Below are 7947 nucleotides of genomic sequence, written 5' to 3'. Positions count from 1 at the left end.
ATTCCTCAGGGAAACCTAATTTAAAGGCAGAGAGTGAAGTCACTCTGAGAGCCGCAAGTTCTGAGAGCCAAAAATGACATCTAAAAATCATATTTGTAAATGTACCCGGAGGCTATGGCGTGATGGGCACCCTTAGGAGCAGGGCCCTAGGCATCTGCCTGTGCCTCCGGCTGCTTATGTTGATTGACCAGAAATAGCAACAGCAAGTTTTCACCTAGGTTTCTACCATCATTCCCCCCAGCTACAAATGTTACTCCCAACCCAAGGATCAAAGTGATTTCTCTTACAGGGAACGTCTTCCATCCCCTTCATGGGCAAGTCCACATTTTGCTACAATGCACGGTCTGTTCTCTTTGGAGCCAATGAATTTCTGTTATCATTCTTACAGCGGCCGTCTCCTGTGTTATTATATTTACTTTTCTTTGCTTCCTCATGTCTGTGTGCTTTCTCTATCTTTCCTGCCCATTCCTACCCGTTCCTTTGGGCCTGTTCCTACCTATGAGAGGAGCAATTAATTCTAACAGAATGTGTAATATTCTAGGGAGAGGAAATGGGAAACAGGATAATATAGTCACTTGGCATGTTCTGAGACCTATGAGCAGTTTACTGTGGCTGAAGCAAAGATATGTGCAACATGGGTCAGACTGTGAACCTTTATCCTACAGGCAGAGGTCAGTCATGACACATTCCCTGACAGTGACATAACTAGGTCAACACTGTAGAATAATCTCTGTATTAACGAGGTCTCTAATAGTTATTTGTGGTTGCATATTAACAAATCATTCCAAGATGTAGACACTGAACATAACAAAAAATTTGCTATTTTATAGTTTCCGTGGGTGAGGAATCCAGCCCAACCTGACTGAATGCCTCTCTTCAGAGTCTCTCCCAAGGCTGCAATCAAGGGGTCAGCCAGGATGGCAGCCTTCTCAAGCCTCAACGAGGGGAGGATCCAATTCCAAGGTAACTCAAGTGGTTGTTTGGAGGACTCAATTCCTCACTGGCTGGCTATTGCTTGGGGGCCTACCTTAGTTCCTTGACACTTCTATCTGGGTTTTTCTATGGGATACCCACTTTCTGTGGGTTTCTCCACAGAGCGCCTCAAAATATGGCAGCTGGCTCCATCAGCATGAGAAACTGAGAGAACAAGTAAGACTTGTTCTCTTTTTGCAACCTAATCTCAGAAGGGATATCATGTTATTTTTGATGTGTTCTGTTCATCAGTAGGAAGTCACTAGGTCGAAACTCTCCTCAAAGGGAAAGGATTACACAAGGACATGAACACCAAGAGGTGGAAATCACTGGAACTCATAAAAAAATAAGAAGGGAACCAGGAGACCATAGTGTCCAGAATCCAAGAAGAAGATTTCAAAAAAGTAGGAAGTTATACATAGCATAGAGGTGTCAATGCTCTCTAGCCAAAGCCTGCCAGGAACCTACTTGTAGTCGAACAAATTGGGTGTATTACTTGTTGCAGGAGGGAAGGCACACACCATGGGGAACCATGGGGTGTCTCAGCAAAATGTTAGAAGCTATATTGGATCTGGACTTCGGATGAATGATTGGGGTGGGGGGAGTCTAAGGAAGCAGGGGCTCACTGTGGACTGGTTGGTGTCAGAGAGTAGGGTCAATTCTATGATCGTATATCTCAACGAGTCTTATCTACAGGGAGGAAGAACTAGAAGGAGGATAAAGTTGTAATCGGTCAAGAAGCCATCACTCATTTTGGCTGAGAGAGGGGATGGTTGGCATTTTGTGGTGGCACAGTTACCTTGCTATTGTCTCTTCTGAAAATTATGACGTGGCCTTGTTGGGGCTCATTTTACCATGGTCTAAGGGTGGCATTGTATGAGGTCACTGTTCTCTAAGACCATTTATGTCCAATAGGAGGATAACATGACCTAGCCATGAGTGCCAAGCCAGCTTCAGAATGTCAGGGGAAGACAAGCAGTGGTTAAGAACATGGCTCTGGAACCAGACTACCCGGATTCAAGTCTGGACTTCACCGCTTACTAGCTCTGTGACCCGGGTCCATTGGTAAACCTCCTCCGTGTACTTTAATTTTCCCCCCTTAGAGTAGAAATTGTAATAGTGTCTATCTCATTAGCTTGTTACAAGGATACATGAATTAATATACATGTAAAATATTTAGAACAAAACGGGCATGTGACAACTATCTCCATGCTGATTATCATTATCATCCATGACCCTTGAAGGAGCAATGTTGTTAGAGTAGTAGAAGGCAGAAGCCAGACTGCCATGATCAAAGATAAATGGTAGTTGATGGAGTAAGGTCATCATGTGCCAGACAGCCCTTCAAGAGGAATCATGACAGGAAGATCTGGAAATCGTGCAGTAAGGGGAAGGAAATTGGTTTATCCAAGGTCAGTATACAATAGTGCCTCTCAAAGAGTGTTAGAAATGCAAAATCTCGTGCCCTCCAGGGGATTCTTTTATTTCAATACCTTTGCGGAAGTATAACTGACATAAAGTAAATCGCACCTATTTAAAATCTAAAATTTGGTAAGTTTTGACATAGGCACACGTCATCAAACCATTACCAGATCAATCAATAATGAACATCTTCATCACCCCTTGGTAATCCCTCCCTTCTGTCCCCCGGCCCCCCATCACTATCCCCCCGTGGTTCTGATGCTGACATGTGAGAACCACAGGGGATGTGAAACAAATTCTGTTATGAAAAGGACCTAGAGTTATGGCTCAAAAAATAGTAATAAAGATGAAATCCTAACAGTGAGGAAAGGAAGGAAATGGGAGACACGTGTTGAGATCAGAGTCTGGGAAAGGCAGAGGAGGCCTGCCAGCCCCAAGGCTGCGAACAGGGCATTTGCTGAGCTCATTCACTGGACCAGGAGCGCAGGGAGCAGTGAGGACATTCAAGGAGCTTTTCGAAGGCCACCACTCATGCGCTTCTGCTAGGAGAGTGTTTCAACTCCAGGTCTCTGATCATGGCACACCCCTGCTTGAAACCATTCAGTAGATTCTCTTTTCAACAAGGTGCAGTAAAAACAAATAGGTAAACAAACAGCAACAAAACTTCAGCCTGACTTTCAAGACTTCATGCAATCTGGCGCTCCTACTACCTGGCGCTTTATCCTACTGGACTGTCCATCACTTCCTGTGAACAGCAAAGGAAAATACATCACGAACCAGCGTAGTGCAGCTTTAAGAATGGAAAGGCTTCAAGTTGGTATTTTGAAATAGGGTACCCATTAGGTTTCTCAAACTGAACTATGCAGGTACCACTCACTTTATCTCCTCGTAATGCCTGCTGTGCATGATCTACAACCATCTGTTCTCAGGAACTGAAGATGGTAAATCACTTCCCCACATTTGTTAGGAGACAAAACGTTCCCCATCTTGACTTCATGTGGACAAGTTCTGAAAGTGACAAAGTCAGGAAACACTGATTCATGCTCCGTCTCCCGGAGCTAATCTAGATCTCTACAATCTTAAGTATTTCCCCCTCCGTCTCGTAGGCCCAGTCTTAGTTTTAATACAGTCATTTCCGTCCTTATTATAATCTGATACACGGTGTTCATTTTGCAAGTCTAAGTCAATGGACTAACTATTCGCTCAATGGGCTAGTAAAATGGAGGAATGGTATGTTACCCCACGCCTCTGTCTGATTGCTCCAAGTCTAAATGTACCTCCGACTAGCAATACTCACTGCCCCCACTGTTTTGCCCTCCCCAGCCGCAGGCAGGCTGCTGCCGATCTCCTTTGGTGCCTCTTCTTCTCACTTCTCCCTTTTCTTCTTTACTTTCGATCTATTTCACGCTGACATTCTCCTTTGATCCATGTATGCTTTATAGACCCTTTGTCTCTGTTCTTGTACTCAACTTCTGTCTGTGTTATGTGCTTCAATTTCAAATCACCAGGAACATAAGCTGCATATCACTGTTTTCCTCCTTTAGTTACAAAAGCAAAGAGAAAATAACAAGGAACTCATCTTTCTCCCTGAGTGAAGCCTCATTCATGCAGTTAGTCAGTGGGTCTGTTGCTCAACACCAGCTGGAGTGAACACTGGACACGATCATCTTAATGAGGGAATTTCTGATGCAAATGAAAAGCATATGCTTGCGGGAAATAGCCTGGAAAAAACATGGCAAGATACCCATCAGTAGGAAAATCAAACTTAGTAACAGTATTCTCGTTGTTTTGATATCATGACAATACTCAGCTTTCCACAGAATCCTAGAATTTGTCCTTGAGACGATGACTTTGGAGTTCTCACTCCAAATGGGAAATATCTTTGATTTGGGTCATTCATAAGCAGTGAGAGATTCAGCTAGCTGAAGTCAGAACAGCTCTTCGGCAAGAATGCCCCTAGAAGGCAGCCTCATGGTGAAGGATTCTGCCGTTCTTTGCAGGTCACTGTGTCTGTATCTATCTGTTTCTCCCATTGTTGTGAGGAGCATCCATGGCTGTAGAAGGCATAAACTATCCGAAATGAAGAAATGAACACATAACCAGAAATGTGAGTGTACATATAAGAGCGGCTTAACAAATGTCACAGACCAGCTTGGAGAGCAATGATCCACTATTCGTTCCTAGAAAAGCATTAAGCTCTTTCCCACTAGCCCTATTCTCTTTTGAACTCTTTTATCAACTTGTCACTGTCCCTGATTACATATGCAGCCTGCAGAACCTAGAACGAATGATCGTCCAGGCTCTTACTTGTTCCAACGACCAGAAAAGTCTTTTCAAAACAAAAAACACTTATTTATCTCTTCAAACCCCAGGGAAAACTGAGAGTTTGACAGCCAATCAAGCTTAAAAGGCAAATGTGCTTCGCCTAAGAGGGAAAGGTGATGGCACGTTTTGCACATGCGGAAATGCAGACTGAAGCCTATCAGGGAACCGGAAGTAAAACTTGAAGACTTAATATTAATGCCTCCTGAGTAGATCTTCATAACATGACCTCAGTATTTCATTTGATATGAATTCCCTGAATAACAAATATATCCAACTTCATATTGCAATTCAAAATTTATTTTCCAAACCCAAATAGAAATAATCTTTAATATCCATGCTATTATCTTTCAATAAAAATAAAGGTATTTTTCCTTATGCATTTGTTAATCAGAACATTTTAAAACCTAGCTGATTTTTAAAAAATGTATAATTTCATAATATAATATAAAAGCAGTGTCAGTAAAAAATACCTCATCTTTATTATGACATTGACATTTTTCTTCATGAAGAGAAGTAAGATAAAGCCAATACTATTTTAGCCTTCCTCCCTTATGAACTCAATGAATTCATAAAGATAAATACCATAAACAAACATTAGTGATCATGCAGTATATATTACAAGGGATTTCATTTTGATCTGACAGGAGGTTTGGTTTCACAATATTTTAAAAATTATTATAAAATTTCAGAGGTTTTTTTGTTTTTAATTTTAGCTTTTCAGCTGATATAACATTTTCTTTCTCTATTATTCATGAGCTTTCTTCCTTTCTTCTTTTTTTATTCTCTGAACTACACTTGTTTTCTGAGACTGGATCTCTACCAACCATGTATAAATCTACTTTCTATGTTTCTCCCCATTCTCAATGGTAATGGATCCTTGAATTGTAGCCCTTTGGGAAATTAGATTCAACGGTCCATAATCTCAAGTAGTCTTCATGATATTCTGAAGCAAACACATGACAAATTGTCAAATCTGGAGGTGAGAAAGGGAATACTTGCAATAGCCCCATTTGAGCTGTTATAGACTTCAAAGTGTTTTGCAGGAATCCAAAGATACCCCCAACACGGAATGCCAGTGATGTGATTTTACATGAGCTGTACCATTGCTCAGAGCTATGGCTTCCTCACATAATAATGGGACCCCACGTTTGTGCAGAAAGTGGATATGAGGACTAGAGCATGAGTAGAACTTGAAACCACCCAGCCAGAGTAGGAAAATTGTATCAGCAGTTCGAATACACCAAAGTACAAACTTTAGATGTTGGTATAACATCAGCAGAAACCTGAATTGGTGGGAAAGAAGTGGTATTAATTGTACTGTTGGAAAAAAACAATCTGGTGACACTGGAGTAAGGAAAAGGCACTTATGGAGTGTTATTATGGTTCACAAAGATTCTTGAGAATTTGCCATTATGAATAAATAACCAACCAGCATTGCTTTTGAGAGGACCCAGGAGCAACAGTGAGTCATTATTTATTTAAAAATACCCCCAGGAGTTGGGTAAAATGAAAAGGATAAGAGGATAGTGAGGATTCTGGACCACAGGAAAAAGATAGTATTAAATCAGCTCTCCTCATCATCTGTTGCTGTGTTCTTGATTCTACCTGGTATAAAGGAGGAAGCTGATCCCTAGTGGCATCACAGGAAAATAAGGTATGATCAAAAAAGTCTTTATAAAGCAGTTGATAATTACAAAACACTAAAATAAATGTTGTTGGCTAGAAGAGGCTTCCAAGATCCTTTCTGTCTTTTGTGAGGAAACAGGGGTAAAGGGAAGGCTAACTATCTTTTATTAAACACTTACCATGAAAAGACAACCATTTAAAGCCTCTGCAAATGGTCCTAAGGGCAAAGAGCAAATGAACAAAACATCGATGCAAGAAAATCTATGAAACTTTGCTAAGAAAGATGAGAGTCTGTGCTGTGTGAACCAAGACTCTTCTCCCTTCTGTCTCCCTGCTTAGCAAGGCGACTTCACTCTAGTCTGCTGCAGCCAAGAGTGCAGGGCTGTCTCTCCCGGAAGCTCCCAGTAGGAGAGTTTTCTTACCAAGAGGAGCAGAACCTCAGTATTTCTCATTCTCAGCACTGCCTGCTGCTGAGGCTAGATCCTAGACAAGTGTGGTCAGGAAGTAGGGATTCCCTTCCTGTTCACAGCTCTAACGCATGGGATGGAAGCTGTATCTTAGTCACAGCTCACTGAGAATTCTGGAGCCCTGATAGCTCTTGCTTCACTTTGTGGCTCCATGAAAGAAGAAACAAGCCAAGAGAAGTTCAGGCCGCTGCCCCTCTCTGCACACTTCTCAGTTCACCCAGCACTCAGCTCCTGGAGCAGCAGAATCAGAGAGAAGATTGTCATAATCCCCACTTCAAGTTTCAGAACCCTATTTTAGGGATTTTACGTAGGGGGGAGAAAAGCAGGCTGTAAAACCCATATGTCTCAATCTCTTCCTAAATATATTGACTTCATTTGCAACAAAGATGGAAAAGTTTAAGCCTAAACTGCTCCCAAGAACAGTGGAAGTTGTAGTAAAAGACACTGGAAAGAAGATTCAAACTACTAGCAAAATTGTTATGCCATAGGGCATTGTTGAAAGCACGATAGCAATGAATCAGCAATTACTAAAGGTAAACAACTGGGTGTGGTCAGGGAAATGGATAATAGAGCCTTATCAAAACCACTGCAATTCTAGTGTCACTTTATAAATTAAGATGTATATGGTAAACCCTGGAGCAACTCCTGAAACTCAAGAAATATAGTGACAAATGAAAGTGCTACACTACAAAATGAAAGGAAGCAGTAGAGGAGGGCTAGAGGAAGAAAAAGACACAAAACATAAAAACAAACAAACAAAAATGGCAGACATGAATCCATTTATATCAATAATAATGTTAAATGTAAATGGATTAAAGAATCCAATCAAAAGTCAGAGATTGCCAGACTCAATTTTAAAAAGTATGATCAGGAGCACCTGGGTGGCTCAGTCAGTTAAGTGCCTGACTTCGTCTCAGGTCATGATCTCACAGTTCATGGGTTTGAACCCTGTATAGGGCTCTGTGCTGACAGCTCAGAGCCTGGAGCCTACTTCGGATTCTGTACCTTCCTCTCTCTCTACCCCTCCCTTGCTCATGCTCTGTCTCTCTCTGTCTCTCAAAAATAAACAAATGTTAAAATTAAAAAAAAAAATTAAAAAGCATGATCAAACTATATGTTAACCATAAGATATAAA

The 7947-nt window shown here is 41.4% G+C and overlaps 1 long non-coding RNA gene across 2 annotated transcripts in view; it reads left to right on the top strand.

The window, feature by feature from the left end:
* Positions 1 to 838: 838 nt before the first annotated feature.
* LOC147575503 (uncharacterized) overlaps positions 839 to 7947 on the top strand; it is a 28145-nt gene continuing 21036 nt past the window's right edge. For both annotated transcript variants that reach the window (XR_015242723.1, XR_015242722.1), the window contains exon 1: positions 839 to 963. This is a non-coding gene — a long non-coding RNA (uncharacterized LOC147575503). The remainder of the gene's footprint in view (positions 964 to 7947) is intronic.

Source organism: Puma concolor, chromosome D3, assembly GCF_028749965.1.
Source record: "Puma concolor isolate L17-30 chromosome D3, mPumCon1.1.hap2, whole genome shotgun sequence".
In the NCBI taxonomy this organism is placed as follows: Eukaryota; Metazoa; Chordata; class Mammalia; order Carnivora; family Felidae; genus Puma; species Puma concolor.
This window is presented reverse-complemented; position numbering and strand designations above follow the sequence as displayed.